Source organism: Miscanthus floridulus, chromosome 3 (assembly GCF_019320115.1).
Source record: "Miscanthus floridulus cultivar M001 chromosome 3, ASM1932011v1, whole genome shotgun sequence".
Taxonomy (NCBI): Eukaryota; Viridiplantae; Streptophyta; class Magnoliopsida; order Poales; family Poaceae; genus Miscanthus; species Miscanthus floridulus.
The window spans coordinates 138652727-138675234 of NC_089582.1; the positions used below are offsets into that span (position 1 = coordinate 138652727).

At 49.0% G+C, this 22508-nt stretch overlaps 1 pseudogene; it reads right to left on the bottom strand.

Moving 5' to 3' along the window:
- Nucleotides 1–868: 868 nt before the first annotated feature.
- The window catches only part of LOC136544541 (uncharacterized), a 35855-nt pseudogene continuing 14215 nt past the window's right edge, over nucleotides 869–22508 (bottom strand).

The window sequence follows — 22508 nt, forward strand, 5'->3', positions numbered from 1 at the left end:
CTACGTGGACGTCCGGACGCACGCATACCTCTAGACGTCCGGGCGCTAGGCACGCCCTAGTTTTATTCCATCATGCAGGTTTCACCTCGGTGACACAACCCTCCAGGAGACGACACACACTGTCAGTGGAGGCTACGAGGTCAACGCTGCGCTTGTGCCCAGAGAGAGATCACCAGTGCCTGCACTGCACTGCACTTGCTGCCGTGTCGCGGACGATCGTCACGAGGCGTCACGTCCGGAGCACGACGATGTATGGGGCGCGCGCCTGTCAACTCGCACCACCAACCGAGCTTGGGCTCGTAGCGGCGGTGGCCTGAGGGGATCATGTCTCCCCGGGGTCAACGGCGACTCGCTCTCCAATCTCCATGCCCAAAAGCAATCCGTGCCCTGCCGCGCAATCCAGGGGCAAAAGAAATCTGGCCAGCTGCCGCCAGGTCGCAGTCGCAGAAAGCTGGGGGAGGAGCAAAAGTCGTGCCTTGGCGTCGTGCGTCCGGCCGGAGTGGAGACGCTGACCGGCCGGGCACTAGAGAGAGTGGCCGGGAACCGAGTGCACGCAGCACAGCGGGAGCAACAGGAGTACCGATGGTGAGAGGTGGGACGAGGCTGGACTGGACAGGACGTGTCCCGAGCGTCCGCCACCGGCGCCGCGCCACCGCACCGGGATAAAAAGAGGTCAACGTCGACGACGTCGAGACAGGAACCGCGATTGTGCGGCGCGCTTCGTGTCCACGGAGCGTGGGCGGCGCGCGAGAGGTCAACGGCCGGCGGCTAGGCCGCAATGCACCTGGCACCTGGGCTAGGGGTGATGCACGTCCGAACATGAGCGGGCCCGCCAGTAGCTCTCACATGACAATTTGTGCCTGTTTTTTGGATGTATAGATGTATGGACCCGATTGTTGTAGGGTGCTATCAACTTTGATATGACGAGGCTACAAATGTGAGTACACTGAACCCCTACAATTCTACATCTACAAACAGGAACACCAAACAACGCTGAAGTTTTTTCTGTTCTTTTTTTTATTGCGAAAAAAAAAGTAATGAACACATCACTCCTCACTACCTACTGTCAAAACAGGCGCGTAGCTTCGACGTCAGCTTCCGCTTCAAAGTACGATCTCTCAAAGTCGATTACTCCCTATTACCAAAGACAATGTTATACGTCTACTGCAGTGATCGACTGGTGAGCGACACATAAAATTTAACAAGCGTAAATCACTTACCTTTAGAATCAAAATTGCCGCCTCCTCGTCCAAAACCTCATTATATTCGCTGCATGTCAGTGACTGAAAAAATTAGAGGATATCAGATCGAAGAGGCTCCTGTCTTTTCTCTGAAGTTACAGTTCTGCACAGCATGCGTTCAGACTTACTTGGATACAGTTTGGACAGCCAACGGCGCATGTGCAGTTGCACGTGGAAACGAGTTCTAAAGCAGCTAGTAGAAGTTCCCCGAAGAGCATTTGGGCCTACATTTTGAACAAAAAAGACAGAAGGAATATTTTAGACTTTCACTTAATCAGTTAAAACTAATTGTGCTAGCAAAAACTGTTGATTTATACGGCTGCAGTAGATCCATGAGTACTCCATCACTCTAATGATTAAGCATCTCTCAGGGGAGAGTGACAACATTAACGGATTTACAATCTCTGTAAGTACAACATGTACAACATTAGACGGCAATACAATCTCAACCAGCGAAAAATTACCTGTGATACTATGCCGATACCACCTGGATGTCTATCATATAAAAGGATTCTGTCCGGGATGCCACGGGTTTCATGAGGATTCGCGCATTCTGTTCCTAGGTCAGAAGCACTGCACATCATATGCCTGCGAAAATTTATGCACAATCAACACAAAGTTACAGACAATTAAAAGAACAAAAAAAAACCTGAACAGTTGCACTATAAGTCTCTGGTGTAGCTCCAGAAAGAAATATTCACTACTGCATTACCAACCACCCATATTCTGGTTTAAGAAAATATTTTCTTTAGAAAATTATCGTGACCAGACATCAAATTTTCTGGGGTCAATGAATAACTTACAGAGGCACTACATTCAGGAGTGCATGCGAAGCAGCATGTGAGCCACCTCTGAACTCTAGGTTTCTTTCCTCCACGATCATCTTTACTGAGTGGGGAATTCGCACCCAAACAGCCTGGTTGGGCAACATACAGAAATGTAAGGATCATGTGGGAATGTGTCAAAATTTTATGCAGTAATCGTATTCAAGCCACGGACCTGGGAAATAAAGGAATATGGGGGCAGGTTAAGCTCAAGGCTGTCGGATATTTTATTGCTCGATTTTGATATACGATAAAAACCAAACCATTTAGTAGTCACCGTACAGTCATTTGCTTGAGCAGTTGTCTTCACGCGATTAGTTTTACATGTGCTTGTAGGAAGATAAGCCTTCAACATATATTGGAAGAGTCAAAGTGCAAGAGTTCATAATATTTGATGAGCTAGATTAGAGTTAAATAAACAAGGTAGAAAAATAGTAAACAAAATGAAGTGCTGAAAACCACTCCAGGGGATGAGTCAACAATGAAGAAAATGTAAAGGAAGCTAGAGATGTCAGTCTTGAGAGCATACAAATTCTCCTCCGAGGACATTGATGTCAGTGTAGTCTCGTGTTCTTGTGTAATATTTCAAATCAGCTTTCCTACAGAAGGCTGTCCTTGATGCCAAGTCAAGTTCCTCAACCAAGTAATTGACACCCTGATGCATGTAAACAGCACCTTCATAAACCTGAAATTGAAGAAAATGACGCTTGATACAGATGACAGAAGACATAGTAGCAGATCTACAGTACATACATATGAGTCCATAATAACATACATAATTTTTTTATGCTAATTCAAAAATCCATCAACTAATCTGTCGGTTGTGCTAGTAGTGGAGAAGTATTGAAAGAGGCCTATAGAGATGATGTGTAGTGAAGGAACATATACCTGAAAAAAGGCTTTACTTTCCTCAATTTCCTCAAGTAATCGATTATTTAACTTGTCAATCACTTTATACTTGTCCTGCTCAATTGCCCGTATGCTTACAGCCTGTGAAGGGCTTTTCTGCAGAAAGACAAAATACTTCTCTTACTAAAACAAAATAAGAGACATTATAGGATACAAATAAAGAATGAACAAACCTCAGGTCCAATATAGTTCCACATGCTTGAAGAGAAAGATCCAGCTCGATTATTAATGATATAACCTTTGTCTTTAAGGGTTGTCATTACAATATCGAGACTAGAGCCAAAGTAGCGCTCATCGTATTGCAGGCACAAGGGATGTTCATAAGCAGCGCAAGCAAGGTGCTGTCCTAAAACCTGTAATAAATTTCAATTTTGAGATAAAAGAGAAGGGTTAGGTTCTCAAGGTATTATACTTACCAATTAGTTAATAAAATAAACACAGATCTATAAACCTTTAGATTATGTGAATCAACTTGGCAATGCTCAATCGGCCTGCCAAATAGTTTAGGTGGGAACTTCATGAAATACTGATCTAAAGGACCCTCAAAGGCAACATAAATGGCTAGTGATTGTTTTGCTCTTCTTCCAGACCTACCGGCTTGCTGCCACAAGCTGCAGTTAAAATTCTGTATCTTAGCAGGATGACAAGATAAACATAGAGCTTCATTGAATATGTCATTCTTCACCTACCTGGCAATACTACCAGGAAATCCAAGATGTAATGTTGCATCAATATGCCCAACATCAATCCCTAGTTCAAGAGCATTAGTAGCAGCGACTCCACGAAGTTTCCCCCCGAAAAGACCAGCCTCGATTTTTCTTCTGTCCTGAAAACAATTCATTTCTCACTGACAAAAGTCGGCGTATAATCAGACTGTTTTCTACCAACTAATGAAGTGACACGCTGCTCTCCTGCGTGTTCGGAAAAAAATATTTTTGAGACCATACTACATTGCACAATAACATAGCCTCTGAACTTGTCAGGGGGTGCCACTTAGGTCCACGAACTTTGAAAATGCATTTCTAGGTCTTTAAACTTGTTAAGTGGTGCACCACACTGGTTGGTATGGTCCAGAAATGGCCTTACAACACACCATCTTAATAAAATGAGCTCTGCGTGTTTTCTGTTATGGTCGGCCAAGTGTACCAGCGGAGGCAACGCACCACCAGTGGCTAGAATGCGGCTTCAGTTGGTTAGATCAGCTTCAGCTTGTTAGATCACAGGAGCTTTTCACGGAGTTTGTTGGAAGTTTGTTAGCTGCAAGTTTAGTTGTTAGCTGCATGTTTAGTTTGTTCCTCAATTAGTGGCATGCTTGTATTTCGCCTATAAGGCAAACCATTGGTTTAATGAAGAGAGAAACCTGGGATTGAGACATACCGTCTCCCTTGGGTGCCCAGCCGTAGCACTGTTCACCATCACCTCCTTGTCGCTCAGAGTTCAGGCGCCGGCCACGACGCCGTCTGTTCGCCGCCGAGGATTCAAACCACGGCCAGCAACCTCCCACTCTTACCACCTGCGCAGCTGCAACAATCTGGTATCAGACTTCATGGTTTCCTCGGGACTGTCCGCCGCCGCCATCACGCCCACTACTGCCGCCGCTGCCGCCATCGCGCCCACCACCACCACCACCGACGTTGCCGCCAGCGCGCTCACCACCGCTCCCATCACCGGTATCTCCGCCGCCGTCATACCATCCGCTCATCCACCCCAGCCTACTATGGCCGCCATCCCCCTCGAGGCACTCAACGCCTTCACCGCCGCCATCCAGGGCTTGCAGACCCAGATGGGCGACATGTGCCTGCAAATGGGCACTATGGCCACCAGACTGGCGACAATCGAGGGTCGGCCATCCCTCTCCGCCCCGCTGTTCCCGTAATATGGCCTTCCCGGCTCTGGTGGCATTCCGGCCCTGCCGGCCTCCACGGGGCCGGTCATCTCCGAGCTGTTCACCGCACAGCCGGCCACGGCATCACACCCACCGCTGTCCGCGCCTGTCTCGACGTCGCCGGTCTCGGCATCAGTCGCGGCGTTCACGCAGCCGCCACCACCGCCGTCGACTCAGGGGGTTCCCATCACTCAAATTTCGTTCCCCCACTCACCGTCGCCGGTGCCGTCCCTGTCGTCCATCATGCAGATGAGCATGCCCATGCCGTTCGCACCCATGACAACGCCGCTGCCGCTCCCGCACTTTTAGCTGGACACCGATCACCTGATGGTCCCCAAGTACCACAAGCTATCGTTTCCGTCGTTCGACGGCCGGGATGATCCGCTTGGCTGGCTGAACAAGTGCGAACAGTTCTTTCGTGGCCAACAAACACGCCCGGCTGATCAAGTCTGGCTGGCGTCGTACCACCTCACAGGCGCGGCACAGCAGTGGTATCTCGTCCTCGAGAGTGAGATCGGCTGTCCACTTTGGCCGACGTTCCAGACTCTATGCCAACAGCGGTTCTGTCCGCCCCTCAGCACCAACCACCTGGCCGATCTGGCCAGGCTGCCCTTCACATCCACCGTCGACAAGTACATGGAGGCGTTCCAAGCGCGCGCGGCGCATGCGGGTACTCTCACTCCCCTATAGAAAGCACAACTCTTCACCGGCGGTCTCCCGGACCACATCCGCGTCGATGTCGAGCTCCATGAGCCGCAGACCCTCCAACACGCCATGCGGCTGGCACGCGCGTATGAGCGGCGCAATGCATCGATCCTCCCCACGCTACCAGCACCGGCACGGCCACATCGGCGGCCCGGGGGCGCGCCCGCGGCCCTTCCGGCTCCTGTTGGCTCTCAGGCCGCGCCCACGGCTTCGTCGCCCTCTGCCACAACTCCACCGCCGCGCGTCTACAAGAGGCTGTCCTCGGATGAGATGGCTGAACGCCATAAGCAGGGGCTCTGCTACAATTGCGACGAATCTTACATCCGCGGCCACAAGTGCGCACGCCTCTTCTTCCTCGAGGCGGCAGACTACATCGTCCAGGAGCCCGAAGATGAGGACAACGGGCCAGCGGCATCGACCGTTTCGGCCGCTCCGTTCGACCCCGACGAGCCGCTCATATCCCTCTCCGCTATCACGGGGATCCACGCGGAGGACACCATGCAACTCTGCATCCGGATCGGCGCGCACGGGCTCACGATTTTGCTCGACTCTGGCTCCACCCACAACTTCGTCAGTGCATCGGCAGCTCGGCGCACCGGGCTCCAGTTCCAGGACAGCCGTGGCGCCCACGTTGTCGAGGCCAACGGCGATCGCGTGGCCTATCGGGGGCTTGCCCACGATGTCGCTCTGCGGATAGGAGAGGAACACTTCACGGTGGACTGTGAAAGGATCAAGATGCCCAAGAGGGGGGGTGAATTAGAATAATTCTAAATTTTCTTGCAATAGTCAAATCCTACGGATAGCCCAATTAACCCCTTGTGCCTAGTAAAGTGTTTCTATCAAACTAACGCACAACGGACTTGCAACCTATGTTCTAAACTTACTTTAGCATGGCAATTCTATGAATGTAAAGACAGGTATTGAATTGCTTGAAGTAAATACTCAAAGTAAATGCTCAAAGTAAATAGAGAGAGAGGAACACGACGATGTTTTGCCGAGGTATCGGAGAGTCACCACTCCCCACTAGTCCTCGTTGGAGCACCCGCGCAAGGGTGTAGCTCCCCCTTGATCCGCGCAAGGATCAAGTGCTCTCTACGGGTTGATTCTTCGACACTCCGTCGCGGCGAATCACCCAAAGCCGCTCACAACTTGAGTTGGGTCACCCACAAGCTCCGTCAGGTGATCACCAAGCTCCCAATCACCACCAAGCCGTCTAGGTGATGGCGATCACCAAGAGTAACAAGCACGAACTCTCACTTGACCATGCGAAGCCTAATGAGAAGATGGATGCACACTTGGCTACTCTTGATTCACTAATGAGGCTACTCTCTTGGATTCTCAAATCTCAATCACCTCACTAGGACCTTGCTCTTCTTGGCACTCACAAACATGTTTCTCAGCTGTTGGAATGAGCAAAAGTCACTCCACACACGAGTGGAGCTTCTATTTATAAGGCAGCCTAAAAAACAAACCGTTATGAGCTTCTGCGGGTTGACCGGACGCTCCGGTCGTACGGACCGGACGCTCCGGTCAGTTCAACCCACGAACCAGTGAAAATGTGTTGACCGGACGCTGGCAGGGTCCGGTCACCACTGACCGGACGCGTCCGGTCGCATTAAACCCTTACTGGAACCTTACTGTACTCGACCGGACGCTGAACCCCCAGGGTCCGGTCAGTACTGACCGGACGCGTCCGGTCGCAGATTCCCTTCTCTGGAACCTTACTGGAGTCGACCGGACGCTGCCTTTCAGCGTCCGGTCACTTGACCTCTCCAGCGTCCAGTCGCACCGAACGCAGTCTGTTGATCAAATGAACTGATCGGACCCTGTGGCCAGCGTCCGGTCGCACCGGGGCCAGCGTCCAGTTAGCATTTGACCCTTCATTCACTTCTAACTCTCGATCATGTGTGAATGAAGTTTGCTCCAAAAGATCTTAGGCATTCGTAGGAGCTACCTAGAGCTAGTTTTAACAAGTGTGCACCATACCTAACTCACTAGACTCTTCTAGGTCAAGCTATCCGTTCATACCCCACATAATAGTATGGCCAAATGAAAAACAAAGTCCTAAACTACTCTAAGTGTCACTCCAACTTTAATCGACACTTAGAACTAGTCATCCTTAACCTTGTTGTCCATCCTTTGAAAACCGAAACGATTTCCATCGTAGGGGCATGACAACCTTGATTGCCCAATTGATCTTTATTACCATGACCTAACTTACTTGTCTCTGCAAAACACACGTTAGTCATAGTAATCTTGTATTGTCATTAATCATCGAAACCCAACTAGGGGCCTAGATGCTTTCAATCTTTCCCTTTTTGGTGATTGATGACAATACCACCTCGAGTATGTGAAAGAGTGAGGTTTTTGACGGGCTTGGTTCACATAAGCTTTTGTCTATAAGAACAAAAGTGTTAGGCAAGCTTATATGACCCAAGCCAACATAATGTACTCAAATAATATGAATTAAGCATGAGTACGAGTAACAAAGCTCATTTGCATCGGAGTATAAACGCAGAAGCAAAGACAAATGAGCATAACACAAGTGATATGACATATAAATAATGTAAAGTAGAGAGCACACACGTCATGTATCACAATGACGTAGATATCACTATCACATAGATATAATAATATGCATGAAAGTAACACACGAATGCATAATAGTAATAGTGTATCACACAGACAAAACTCCAAATGTATATAATAAGCTAATACTAGATAACTAGCTCCCCCTAAACGACGCTCCCCCTAAGTCTACATACTCGAACTCTCTCCCCCTTTGGCGTCAAACACCAAAACCTAAGGGTCGGTCGGCGGGGCTACAGCGGATGAGCCGGGCGCTGAGGTATGAGGAGCAAGCTGAAACTGGGCACCATCATCATCTGCCCCTGAGCTCTGAACTGGCTGACCTTCTGTGGCTGGCAATGTCTCTGAAGCGGTCTGGGTCTGAGCTGAGGCAGGTGCTGCCTGTGATGCTGCTGGGACGTCTGTCGTAGGATCTGATGAGGCGACAGACGAGGGGAGCCTCTGAGTAGTCACAACGACTGGGGCTGCTGTAGAAGGACCGGCGGTATGCATATGAGGCGGTGTAGGCATGCCGGTCAACTCGCTGAAGGATGCTCCAAGACTCCTGGAGACTGACGTGTCAGGCACAAATAGCAATGGTGACTGCTCCGGTGAGAAGCCCATGTGATATGGAGTGAACTGCGGAGCTACCACTGGTGAGGACAACCACTGGGACACCTGAACTGTAGGTGAAGCAAACTGAGCTGTAGGTTGTCCCTAACTCTGAAGCCCACTGGACTGTACAGCTGGAGTCGTCGAAGTGGTGGCAGGCTAAGCAAGCTGGGGCGAAGGCTATGGCAGTGGGGCCCCAAGTGCTGTCACTACATACTGCATAAATTCCATAAGCTGCTGCTGCATGAGTAACTACTGGTGATGCATCTGCTGCTGCTGCTGCTGGAGGAGCTGCTGCTGCCGCTGGAACTTGTCCTGACGAGCCTAAAACTGTGCGAAGTTGGTAGCGGTCTCCTGTGCCTGTCGTGCTTGATCCTACTACAACCGCTCAAGAATATCAATCAAGGCGGGGTTCGTCTGCGGTGCAAGAGGAGCTGAGCTGGAACTGTCGGCCTCTGCATCATGTCTGCGTGGAGGCATCTGAGAAATCGGCTGATAGTCATCATCCGAACTGTCACTGGACTCGGTCATCTCCTGTTGTGCCTCAAGCTGCTCCTCCTCAGTAGCGGCTATGCCACTGATGATCTCGTCCTGCTGAGCTGCTGACTCTGGAACATCTGGACAACGACTGGGCCGAGCGGGTGCCTGTGGTGTGCTGTGCCGAATCCTCTGTGCCATGTTCTATGCTGAAAACTCAGTAGTGGCACCTCTGTACTCAGCAACCATCTCTGGGGTCCGAACCTGCATAGACTGAAGCATCATGAAAGTGATCCAATGTGCATACGGAAGATGTCTGCGACCCTTGAAGCCCTCAGCAATAGTATCCTCCGTCTTTGATAGAAGGAGGTCCCAAATGTCGAACACGGTCTGCTGCATCAGGGCATTAAGGAGCCAGAGCTGTAGGCGAGTCAGACCCTCTCTATATCCCAACCTGGGAAGTAGTGTCCTCCTGATAATGGCTTCTAGCACACGAGCTGTAGGAGTCAGGTCACTGGGGTTCCTCCTCAACCCCTCACCAAAGGGCTCTTTGAAGCAATGTCGCACAAGATCAGTAGGGGGCACTAAACCTCCATGAGAACACCTGGGAGACTCTTGCTGTCCATAACATACCTCATGCAATTTAACAGGCTAATCCTGTAACCTCAGTATCTCCCGGGCCCTAAAACTCATTACCCTGTAATCTCTATCGTTGAATGCAAAGTGAATGAAGTTGTGATGCGGATCAACATAGAGTGAAGCATAAAACTACCGAACCCAAGATGGTACATATACTCCTGTCCGGGCAATCAGATCTGTGAGCCCCGGCAAATATGACAAGTAGGGGCGGATATGCTCTCCGGCTGCTGCCACAATAGACTCTATACTGCAAACTCGCTGAGATCTAAACACTGCCCCACTGTTGAGATAAGCATTGTAGAAATCCTCCTAGAGCAGTGTATAGAAACCCTCTGCTGCTCTCTCATCCCTCCTCGGAGGGAATCACACGTCAAACTCAACAAACCTCAGCTGGCGAACCTGTCTGGCTGTGGCGGCCCTCAAGTCAAGGTGAACCACTAGAGGCGGACCCTGTGGTCTGGGCGATGGGCGTGAACCCCTGCGCTGTGTAGCTGGCCTCAGTGGAACTGTAGCACTGGTACGACCAGAGCGGCATAGCTGGGGTGCCGGCTCGGTCTCCTCGGTCTGCTGGCCCTCCTGAGTCTCCTGAGCTGGCTGAGGCTCTGCTGCTGTGGCTCCTGCTGAGACTCCCTTGACGCTGAGGCTCCTCAATAGCTAGACGACGTCCTGCCATCATGACAGTCCCAGGTGGACTACCATGAAGTCGCTCAATCTCCCTCAGTCTACCCTGCGCGTCTGGTGCCAGCTGATCTGCTATGACAACTCCACTGCGGGCACCTTCCTCTCTCGGCACGCTCTGTGGCCTCAGCGACTGCTGCTGCTCTCGCTGTCTCCGCGTTAGGGTACTTGTGCTTCTTGGATGTCACCTGCTTCGTTGCCTTGCCTTTCGATCCTGCAGGCTGGCGAGGCGGGGGCCTCCGATCGTCACCTCCTGGACCACCACCAACGTTCTTGGTGCGAGCCATCTGATCTGACAAGAAGATGAACTGCCGCTGAAGAAGATCAACTGTCAAACTGACACTCCCGAGGCTTGGCCTGGATCCTTACTCGCGAGCTTGGCTCCGAGTTGACTGACAACTGCAACAAGAACCTCAACGGCACCGACTCGCTGCACGATAGAATAGATGGATATACGAGTAAATATAATATATCTAAAAGATGCGAAAACCCTAGGAAGCAAGCAATGTAGGTACGAAATTGAGACGACGGGCTTTCTACCTGACGAACCGACGATCCGAGAGAAGAAGAGACGTGTCACGCAGGGGAAACACTGAACCGGCTAGGGTTAGGGCTCACGAAGCTCTGAATGTGATTTGAAATCAGTGCATTGCAATTTGATATAGGTCACAGACAAATCAAATTGGGAGAAAAGGTCTGGCCTTACCAACGAACAAGGAGGCTAGGGCTAGGGCATGGCAGATCGGCTCCGGCGGCGCTGGATCACGAGAGGCACGCGGTGGCTTGAGCGCGCGAGAAGAGGCGCGGTGGCGTGCGAGGCTCTACTGCGGCGGCTCAGTTGCGGGAGGCCTGCAGATGCGGTGGCGCGAGGGGCACGGCACGGGCAGTCGCGGATGGTGACGAGCGCGGGCGGCTGGAGATGAACAGCGGCAAGAAAGGTTGGCGGCGTGGTGGAGCGGTGGTGGCACGGCGGCTAGGGCACGGAGGCAGCTATGGCAAGCTTGCAGGTTAGGTCAAGAAAAAAAATGCGATGGCTACGGTTAAATGAGTACCCCCAACGCGACAGAGAAGAAAACGGGAAAAGAGTCCTGACGCCGCACGAGATCCACTGACCGGACGCTCCGGTGATAGCGACCGGACGCTACCACCCAGCGTTCGGTCGATTCCAGAGAGGTCCAATTCCTCTGGAATCGCGACCGGACACGTCCGGTGGTCCATAACCGGACGCAGGCAGGGTCCGGTCAGTACAGCCTGTTCCTTCTTCAAACGACCGGACGTTGGATCCCTTCCTGACCTTACACACAAACGCAACGTCCAGTCACTCCTTCAGCAGCAGTTCACCTCCTGTGAACTGACCGGACGCTGGACAGCAGCGTCCGGTGGTCCTTTTCCAGCAAATCTTCAAAGTTCCTTCGCGCTGTCTGTTCCCAATCAAGTCCCAACTTGAATAAGATCCAGATAAACACCAATTAGGACTGATGTGAGTGACCTCTCTCAAACCCTCATATTTTTCAAAATATTTTGCCTTAGGCTATAATTCTTTTTAAGAAAATAAGCAATAAGAGGGCAAATGGAACAAAACGACAAAACAACATCCATGCATATGGAATACTTTGGAAGTAAATCTAGTTGCTTGTCAAGTTTGATCCAAGGTTAACCTTCTTCACACGCTTTTCGGCGGTTATCTTAACCATGTTAGACAAGCTCTATATGCATTGCGAAAAATTAAACATGTTGTATATTACAATGAATGCAAGAGACAACACAAGCTCAATTTTTAGTGAAGTTGCTAAAGTCAAGTACATTGAGCTCATTCCGCAATCTACAAAATGTAGTCTCATCTAGCGGTTTAGTGAAGATATCCGCTAATTGATCTTTGATTCTTACACCTTCTAGTGATATATCATTTTTAGCAATATGATCTCTTAGAAAGTGATGGCGGATATCTATGTGCTTGGTGCGAGAGTGTTGAACCGGATTATTTGCAAGTTTTACCGCACTTTCATTATCGCACAAAAGAGGTACCTTTTCTAGAACTACACCATAGTCTAGCAAAGTTTGTTTCATGTATAAAATTTGTGCACAACAAGCACCCGCGGCAATGTATTCCGCTTCGGCGGTGGACAAAGCCACACTATTTTGTTTCTTGGAGGACCAAGACACAAGTGATTTACCAAGCAAATGGCACTCTCCGGATGTGTTTTTTCTATCAACTTTGCATCCGGCGTAATCCGAATCGGAATAGCCAATTAATTCAAATATAGCTCTTTTGGGATATCAAAGGCCAATGCTTGGTGTGTGCTTAAGATACCTAAGGATTCTTTTTACGGTAATTAAATGTGTTTCCTTAGGACTAGCTTAAAATCTAGCACACATACACACACTAAATATGATGTCGGGCCTAGATGCGGTTAAATATATCAAGCTACCAATCATAGAACGGTAGAGAGTTTGATCAACCGGGTTACCCCCCTCATCTAGGTCGAGATGTCCATTGGTAGGCATTGGTGTCTTGATTGGCTTACATTCATCCATCTTGAATCTCTTGAGAAGATCTTTTGTGTATTTCTCTTGAGAGATGAAGATACCTTCTTTCATTTGCTTGACTTGAAAACCAAGAAAGAATATAAGCTCACCAATCATTGACATCTCAAACTCATTCGACATCAATTCATCAAATTCTTTATATGAGTCTTCATTTGATGATCCAAAGATGATATCATCAACATATACTTGACAAATGAAGATATGCCCATCAAGCTTCTTGGTGAATAGTGTGGTGTCGACCTTCCCAATGGTGAAGCCCTTCTCAATGAGAAAGTCCCGAAGGCGCTCATACCAAGCTCTTGGGGCTTGCTTAAGCCCATATAGTGCCTTGGACAACCTATAAACATGATTAGGATATCTAGGGTCTTCAAACCCGGGAGGTTGATCAACATAGACTAGTTCATTAATAAAGCCATTTAAAAATGCATTTTTTACATTCATTTTATATAGTTTCATTTCATGATATGATGTATATACAAGAAGGATACGGATGACTTATAATCTTGAAACCGGTGCAAATCTCTCCAAAATCCAAACCTTCAACTTGAGAGAACCCCTTTGCAACTAGTCTTGCCTTATTCCTCACAACAACACCTTGATCATCTTGCTTGTTGCGGAACACCCACTTTGTTCCAATGACTCTTGCACCTTTTGGTCGCTCTTCAAGAGTCCAAACTTCATTGCGAGTGAAGTTGTTCAACTCTTTATGCATGGCATTGATCCAATCCAGATCTTTGAGAGCTTCTTCTACCTTGGTAGGCTCATAGCAAGAGACAAAAGAGTGATAAGCAATAAACGAAGCAAGTTTTTGAGATCGAGTCATTACACCCTTTGATGGATTCCCTATAATGAGATCTTGTGTATGATCTTGTAGGAGAGGTATTTCTTCTATTGACCACTTGAGGAGGAGGTTGTGGAGCATCAATATCTTATGCTTGTACCATCATTTGCTCATGGGAAATATGAGTATCTTCATTTTCTACTCTCCCATCTTTCTCACCATCTTATGGCACACTTGATGAAGAAGTTTGATCAATGACTTGTACATCATCTTCATCATCTTTTGGCTTGATGTCTCCCACCGGAATATTCTTCATAGCCTCCCTCAATGGTTCATCACCTACATCATCAAAATTATCATGTGCTCCTTGGGAGCCGTTAGATTCATCAAATTCCACATCATATGTTCCTTTAACCAAGCCGGTGGCATGATTAAATACTCTAAATGCTTTGGACTTTGATGAGTAACCAACAAGAAAACCAATATCATAACGTCTTTGGAACTTCCCTAGGTGTTGCCGCTTTTTGTAGATGTAGCATTTGCAAACAAACACCCTAAAGAAAGAGACGTCCGGCTTCTTTCCATTGAGCAACTCATAAGGAGTCTTGCCAATAAACTTTTGAAGGAATAGGCGGTTGGATGCATAACATGCGGTGTTGATTGCTTCCGCCCATAGAGCTTCGGGGGTGTTGTACTCATCTAGCATTGTCTTTGCAAGAGTGATCAAAGTCTGGTTCTTTTTCTCAACTACACCATTTTGTTGAGAAGTATAAGTTACGAAGACTTCATGCTTGATCCCAACTTCATCACAATAGGCTTCAATGTTTGTGTTGTCAAATTCTTTGCCATTGTCACTTCTTATCTTCTTGAGTTTTACTTCAAATTCATTTTGAGCTCTCTTGGCTAACTTCTTGAAGCAAGATGCAACTTTGGATTTGTCATGAAGGAAGAATACCCATGTATACCTTGAATAGTTATCAACAATCACAAGACAATAGAGATTCCCTCCCAAACTCTTGTATGTTGTTGGTCCAAATAAATTCATGTGTAAGAGCTATAGCACTTTTGTGGTTGACATGAAAGCTTTGGTTGGATGAGTATTTGCAACTTGCTTGCCGGTTTGACATGCACTACAAAGCTTATCCTTCTCAAACTTCACATCGTTCAACCCTCTCACCAAATCATTCTTCATAAGTTTCTTGAGTGAGCCCATCCCAACATGAGAAAGTCTTCTATGCCATAGCCACCCAAGTGTTGTTTTGGTGAATAGGCAAGTCTTCAAATTTGCGTCTTCAGAGGTGAAGTCCACTAGATATAAGTTGTTGTATCTAAATCTAATGAATATCACTTGATTGTCATCTACCTTGGATACAACAACCTCCATCTCGATGAACAAGCATTGGAAGCCAAGATCACACAATTGTCCAACGGATAGCAAGTTGAAGCTCAATGAACCAACATAGAGCACATTGAAAATGGAATGCTCATTTGATATTGCCACTTTGCCCAATCCTTTAACCTTGCCCTTTGAGTTATCTCCAAATATTATTTTCTCTTGTCCATCTACCTCTTCATCTAGTGAGGTGAACATACGAGGATCACCGGTCATATGTTGAGTGCAACCACTATCAATAACACAATGACTTCCACCGGTCTTATAGTTCACCTACACACAAGAGATTCAAGCTTTAGGAATTCAAACTTGTTGATGGCCCTTCACCTTCTCAACAAGTGACTTAGCCACCCAAATCTTCTTAGGCCTATTCTTGTTAGGGGGAACTAAGAACATGACTTTCATTTTTCCACTATAGTCCTTTCTAAGCATGTAGTGAGCATTGAAGGCAAAGGGTCTAGCATGCTTAGGTAAGGGTTGTGGCGGTAGAGTTTGACACTCATGAGCAAAGTGACCTTCTTGTCCACACTCAAAACATCTCTTTGGTTTTGGCTTTGGCTTTGATTGTTGTTGTTGAACTTGAGCCTTCTTCTTCTCTATACTTGCCACATATCCAATGCCACTTTTATCCATTTTCATGACGGTGTTCATGAGTAGCTCATTTTGGAGATGCTTGCCTCTAGCAAACTTGCTCAATCCAATCTTGGGATGCTCTTTATCTAACTTGAGCTTCTTATTTTCTTCCTTAAGAGCATCATCTTTCTTCTCTTCCTTGAGCTTCTTGTTTTCTTCTTTGAGCTTCTCATTCTCAAGAATCAACTCTTTGTCATGATCAAGAGTTTCTAGCACAATGGTGTTGTGGCTTTTCATTTCTTTAAGATCTTTCATGAGCTTCTCATTTGTGTTCTTGAGCTTGACATATTCATCATAGTCATTGCACTCAACCACTTGCTTGCCTTTGCCATTAGATCCTTGCTCAATGCTCTCATCAATCAAATCATCATATGATGTACCTATATCAATCTTAACAACTTGGTTAGTAGCATCATGTGGCTCATTTGGTAGAAATTCTTGAGCAATGACAAGAGTATCATGATTGATCTTAAGAGTTGTATACTCATCTTTTAGTTTGTTGTCACTAGTGATGAGCTCATTGTGCACCCACTCAAGTTTATTATGTTTATCTTTAAGCTCTTTCTTAAAAGATTTGAGCTCCTTGAGTTTGGATGATATAGCATCATTAGTTTCTCTAAGCTCATCATTAGCCTTTTCTAATGTATCGCACTTAGCTAAGAGTGAATCATTTTTAGCATCAAGCTTTTCATTTGTAGCTCTACTCTTTCTAATGATCTTAGTGTATTTTCTTAGTATTTTGACAAGATCATCATATGTAGGTGAATCATCATCATCGCTATCGCTATCATCATCACTACTATCATCATTCTTAGTTACCTTGCGTTCACCCTTGGTCATAAGACATAGGTGTGTAGAGGATGATGGCGGTGAAGATGCAAGATCAATAGCAATGGCGGCCACCTTCTCATTGTCACTATCATCATCGGATGATCCACTTGATGAATCAATGTCCGTGAGCCAATCACCGACAATGTAAACCTTTCCACTCTTCTTCTTCTTGTAGAAGTCCCTATTTTTGCCATCTCTCTTCTTGTATGACTTGTTCTTCTTCTTCTCATCTTTATCTTCATTACTTGAGTCATCTTTCTTGCCCTTGTTCTTGTTCTTGAACTTGTCTTTCTTAGGCTTTGTGCATTGATGAGCTAGATGGCCAAGTTCGCCACAATTGTAGCAATCCATCTTGGAGATTGGCTTTCTTCTTGAGCTAGTGAAGAACTTCTTCTTGCCGTCAAACTTGATGCCACTCTTGTTTAGCTTCTTTAACATCTTGGCGGTCTTCTTCACCATGAGAGCAAGACTTTCTTCATCATCTTCATCACTTGAGCTCTCATACTCAAGTCTTGCTTTGCCCTTATCTTGGCTAGCTTTGAATGTTAAGTCCTTTTCTTTCTTCTTTGTAGAGGATGAGCCATCTTGTGGCGTGATGTGCATGTACATCTCATGAGTATTGATCTTTCCCAAGATTTATGTCAGTGTAGCGGCGGAAAGATCACTTTGATGTAGCACGGTCACAATGTGCCCATATTTGTCAATGGGGAGGACACTCAAGATCTTTCTCACAACATCGGATGGTGACATTTGAGTAAGTACAAGCCCATTGACTTCCTCTACAAGAACATTTAAACGAGAATACATCTCATTAGCACTTTCTTTGGGAAGTATTTCAAATGAATTTAGCTTTTTAATCACAAGATGATAGCGTTCCTCACGCTCACTCTTGGTTCCCTCATGTAGCGCACAAACGTCCGACCATAGTGCATGGGCGTCTTTGTGGTTCCTTACACGGTTGAACACATCTTTGCAAAGGCCTCTAAAGATGATGTTGCGAGCCTTTGCATTCTATTTTTCATAATTAACCTCATCGCCTTGTAGGTTAGTAGCATCCCGAGGTTTTGGAAAGCCTTGAGAGGTGGCTCTAAGAATACCAACGTCTAGAGCTTCTAAATACGTCTCCATGCGGATTTTCTAATATGGAAAGTCATCTTCCTCAAAGATAGGAGGAGGTCCATCCCCGTAAGACATCTTGCTCTAAGCGGTTAAGCTTAAAAATGTGAGCACGAGGCTCTGATACCAATTGAAAGAATCAAGATGACCAAGAGGGGGGATGAATTAGACTAATTCTAATTTTTCTTGCAATAGTCAAATCCTACGGATAGCCTAATTAACCCCTTGTGCCTAGAAAACTGTTTCTATCAAACTAACGCACAACGGACTTACAACCTATGTTCTAAACTTACTTTAGCATGGCAATTCTATGAATGTAAGGACAAGTATTGAATTGCTTGAAGTAAATACTCAAAGTAAATGCTCAAAGTAAATAGAGAGAGGAACGCGGCGATGTTTTGCTGAGGTATCGAAGAGTCGCCACTCCCTACTAGTCCTTGTTGAAGCACCCGCGTAAGGGTGTAGCTTCCCCTTGATCTGGGCAAGGATCAAGTGCTCTCTACGGGTTAATTCTTCGACACTCCGTCGTGGCAAATCACCCAAATCTGCTCACAACTTGAGTTGGGTCACCCACAAGCTCCGTCGGGTGATTACCAAGCTCCCAATCACCACCAAGCCGTCTAGGTGATGGCGATCACCAAGAGTAACAAGCACAAACTCTCACTTGACCACGCAAAGCCTAATGAGAAGATGGATACACACTTGGCTACTCTTGATTCACTAATGAGGCTACTCTCTTGGATTCTCAAATCTCAATCACCTCACTAGGATCTTGCTCTTTTTGGCACTCACAAACATGTTTCTCAGCTGTTGGAATGAGCAAAAGTCACTCCACACACGAGTGGAGCTTCTATTTATAAGGCAGCTTAAAAAAACGAACCGTTATGAGCTTCTACGGGGTGACCGAACGCTCCGGTCATACTGACCAGACACTCCGTTCAGTTCAACCCGTGAACCAGTGAAAATGTGTTGACAGAACGCTGGCAGGGTCCGGTCACCACTGACCGGATGCGTCCAGTCGCATTAAACCCTTACTGGAACCTTACTGTACTCGACCGAATGCTGAACCCCCATGGTCCGGTCAGTACTGACCGGACGCGTCCGGTCACAGATTCCCTTCTTTGGAACCTTACTAGAGTCGACCGGACGCTGCCTTTCAGCGTCCGGTCGCACCGAACACAGTCTGTTAATCAAATGAACTGACCGGACCCTATGGCCAGCGTCCGGTCGCACCAGGGCCAGCGTCCGGTCAGCATTTGACCCTTCATTCACTTCCAACTCTCGATCATGTGTGAATGAAGTTTGCTCCAAACGATCTTAGGCATTCGTAGGAGCTACCTAGAGCTAGTTTTAACAAGTGTGCACCACACCTAACTCACTAGACTCATCTAGGTCAAGCTACCCGTTCATACCCCCCTTAATAGTATGACCAGATAAAAAACAAAGTCCTAAACTACTCTAAGTGTTACTCCAACTTCAATCGACACTTAGAACTAGTCATCCTTAACCTTGTTGTCCATCCTTTGAAAACCGAAACGATTTCCATCGTAGGGGCATGACAACCTTGATTGCCCAATTAATCTCTATTACCATGACCTAACTTACTTGTCTCTGTAAAACACACGTTAGTCATAGTAATCTTGTATTATCATTAATCACCGAAACCCAACTAGGGGCCTAGATGCTTTCAGACTGCTACTCCATTCCCCTCGACTGCTATGACATGGTCCTCGGGGTTACATGGCTGCGCACCCTGGGCCCCATCTTGTGGGATTTCGAAGACCTCTGCATGGCATTCAACCACCACGGCCGTCGTGTTTTGTGGAAGGGCATCGGGTCGACCCGCACGGACATCCCACCAACGGACCGTCTCCACGCTGCCCGCGTCCACGCCGCCCACGGCACATAGTCGTAGTTCCTGGAGCAGCTACTGGACGCCTACACCGACATCTTCGACCCCCCGTCCATCCTACCGCCAGCACGTCCGTGTGACCACCGCATTCATCTCAAGCCGGCCAAGGATCCTGTAGCCGTACGCCCTTACAGGTACCCCCAACTACAAAAGGATGAGCTGGAGGCGCAGTGTGAGGCGATGCTGCAGCAGGGCATCATCCGGCCCAGTACTTCCTTATTTTCGGTGTCTGTCCTATTGGTCAAGGAACAAGATAAGACCTGGAGATTTTACGTCGACTACAGGGCTCTCAACGCAGCCATGGTGAAGGACAGGTTCCCTATTCCCATGGTAGAGGAACTCCTGGACGAACTTCATGGCGCACACTTCTTCACAAAGCTCGACTTGCGCTCAGGGTATCACCAAGTCCGTGTCCATCCGGAGGATGTGGCCAAGACGGCGTTTCGCATGCACCATGGCCATTTTGAATTCTTGGTCATGACGTTCGGTCTCTCAAATGGACCATCGACGTTCTAGGCCCTAATGAACTTCGTCCTCTAGCCCTTCATGCGCCGCTACGTGCTCGTCTTCTTCGACGACATCCTAATCTACAGCGCGCCTTGGACCGAGCACCTACAGCACATCCACGCCGTCTTCGATGTTTTGCGCAAGCATCAACTACACCTTAAACGCTCCAAGTGCGCGTTTGCTTCGTCGTCGGTCCAGTACCTTGGCCACGTGATCTCGGCCGAGGGCGTCGCGATGGACAGCTCCAAGGTGGAAGCCGTCCAGGCCTGGCCGTAGCCACGCTCTGCCCGTGGCTTGCGCGGGTTCCTAGGCTTGGCCGGATACTACCGGCGTTTTATCCAGAACTTCAGCTCCATCGTGGCTCCACTCACACGGCTGCTCAAACAGGATGCGTTCCAGTGGTCCGTGGCCGCAGAGGCAGCGTTCGCGGCCCTAAAGGCCGCCCTATCCGGCGCCCCTGTCCTGCATCTCCCCGACTTCAGCAAAGAGTCCGTGGTGGACTGCGATGCATCCGGGTCGGGCTTCGGTGCGGTACTTCACCAGGGCGCGGGGCCACTCGCCTTCTTCAATCGACCGTTCGCGGCCCGGCACCTCAAGGTGGCCGCATATGAGCGCGAGCTCATCGGCCTCGTCCAAGCGGTGCGACATTGGCGTCCCTATCTGTGGGGGCGCGCATTCGTCGTCCACACCAACCACTACGCCCTCAAATATATGTTGGATCAACGGTTATCAACCATTCCACAATACTAATGGATTAGCAAACTGTTTGGTTCTGATTTCAGGGTCGAGTACCAACTCGGGCGACTGAACACGGTCGCCAACGCGCTGTCGCGCCGTGACGGCGACACGCCCCTGCTGACGGCCCTGTCCATGTCCTGTGATGGCGACACCTCTCTCCTAGCGACTTTGTCTATGCCCACATTTGCACTCTACGACGACCTGTGCCAGGAGCTCGCCCAGGACGCGGAGCTGCGGGCACGCCAGGGCGCTGTCGCGGCAGGCAGTCATGGCGGGGACTGGAGTGTCCGTGATGGCCTCATCATCTACGATGGTCGCGTCTTCGTGCCTCCCACGTCGGCTGTACTTCCTGACATCTTGCAGCTCGCCCACACCGCGGGCCACGAGGGCGCCCAGAAAACGCTGCAACGCCTACGCGCCACCTTCTACCTCGACCACGACCGCCGCACCGTCAGCGACTTCGTCCGTGCCTGCTCCACCTGTCAGTGGAACAAGACGGAGCCTCTGCATCCCGCGGGGCTGCTCCAGCCGCTGCCGGTGCTGTCCCGCGTATGGGCGGACATCGCGATGGACTTCATTGAGGCACTGCCCAAGGTGCATGGCAAGAGCGTCCTTCTTACTGTGGTGGACAGGTTCTCCAAGTTCGCCCATTTCATTCCGCTGGGGCACCCGTACACGGCAACGTCAGTGGCTCGCGCGTTCTTCCACGAGATCGTCCGTCTACATGGGTTTCCTGACTCCATAGTCAGTGACCGCGATCCGGTGTTCACCGGTCACGTTTGGCGTGACCTGTTCCGCCGCGCCGGCGTCCAGCTGCGGCTGAGCACCGCCTTCCACCCCCAAACGGATGGACAATCGGAGGCTGTCAACAAGATCATCGCCATGTACCTCTGGTGCATCACCGGCGATCGTCCGCGGGACTGGCTTGACTGGCTGCCGTGGGCGGAGTACTGCTACAACACCTCCTTCCATTCGGCGCTCCGTACGACGCCGTTCAAAGTCGTCTATGGCAGGGATCCCCCGGAACTGCTGCCCTATGCGTCGGCCTCAACTAACACTAACACCGTCGACGCTCTGCTCTCCAGCCGCGACGAGTTCCTGCAGGAGGTGCGCGCTCGTCTCCTCCAGGCACAGGAGTATGCTCGTCGCCACTACGACGCCCATCATCGACAATTGGAGTTCGCGGTGGGAGACTGGGTGCTCCTTCGCCTGCTGCACCGGCCCACCAAATCCCTAGTTCCCGGCCACCGCGACAAATTGGCCCCCAAGTACACGGGGCCCTACCAGGTGCTGGAACGCATCGGACCGGTGGCTTATCGCCTGCGTCTTCCGGACGGCGCCAGGATACATGACGTGTTCCATGTCGGCATCCTGAAGCCGTTCCGCGGCGCCCCGCCAGCTACCGTCCCTGCTCTACCTCCTCTCCAACATGGCAGGCCGCTACAACAGCCAAAACAGGTCCTACGTGCCAGCCTTTGGCGCGGCGAGGCGAGTGGCAGATCCTCATCCAGT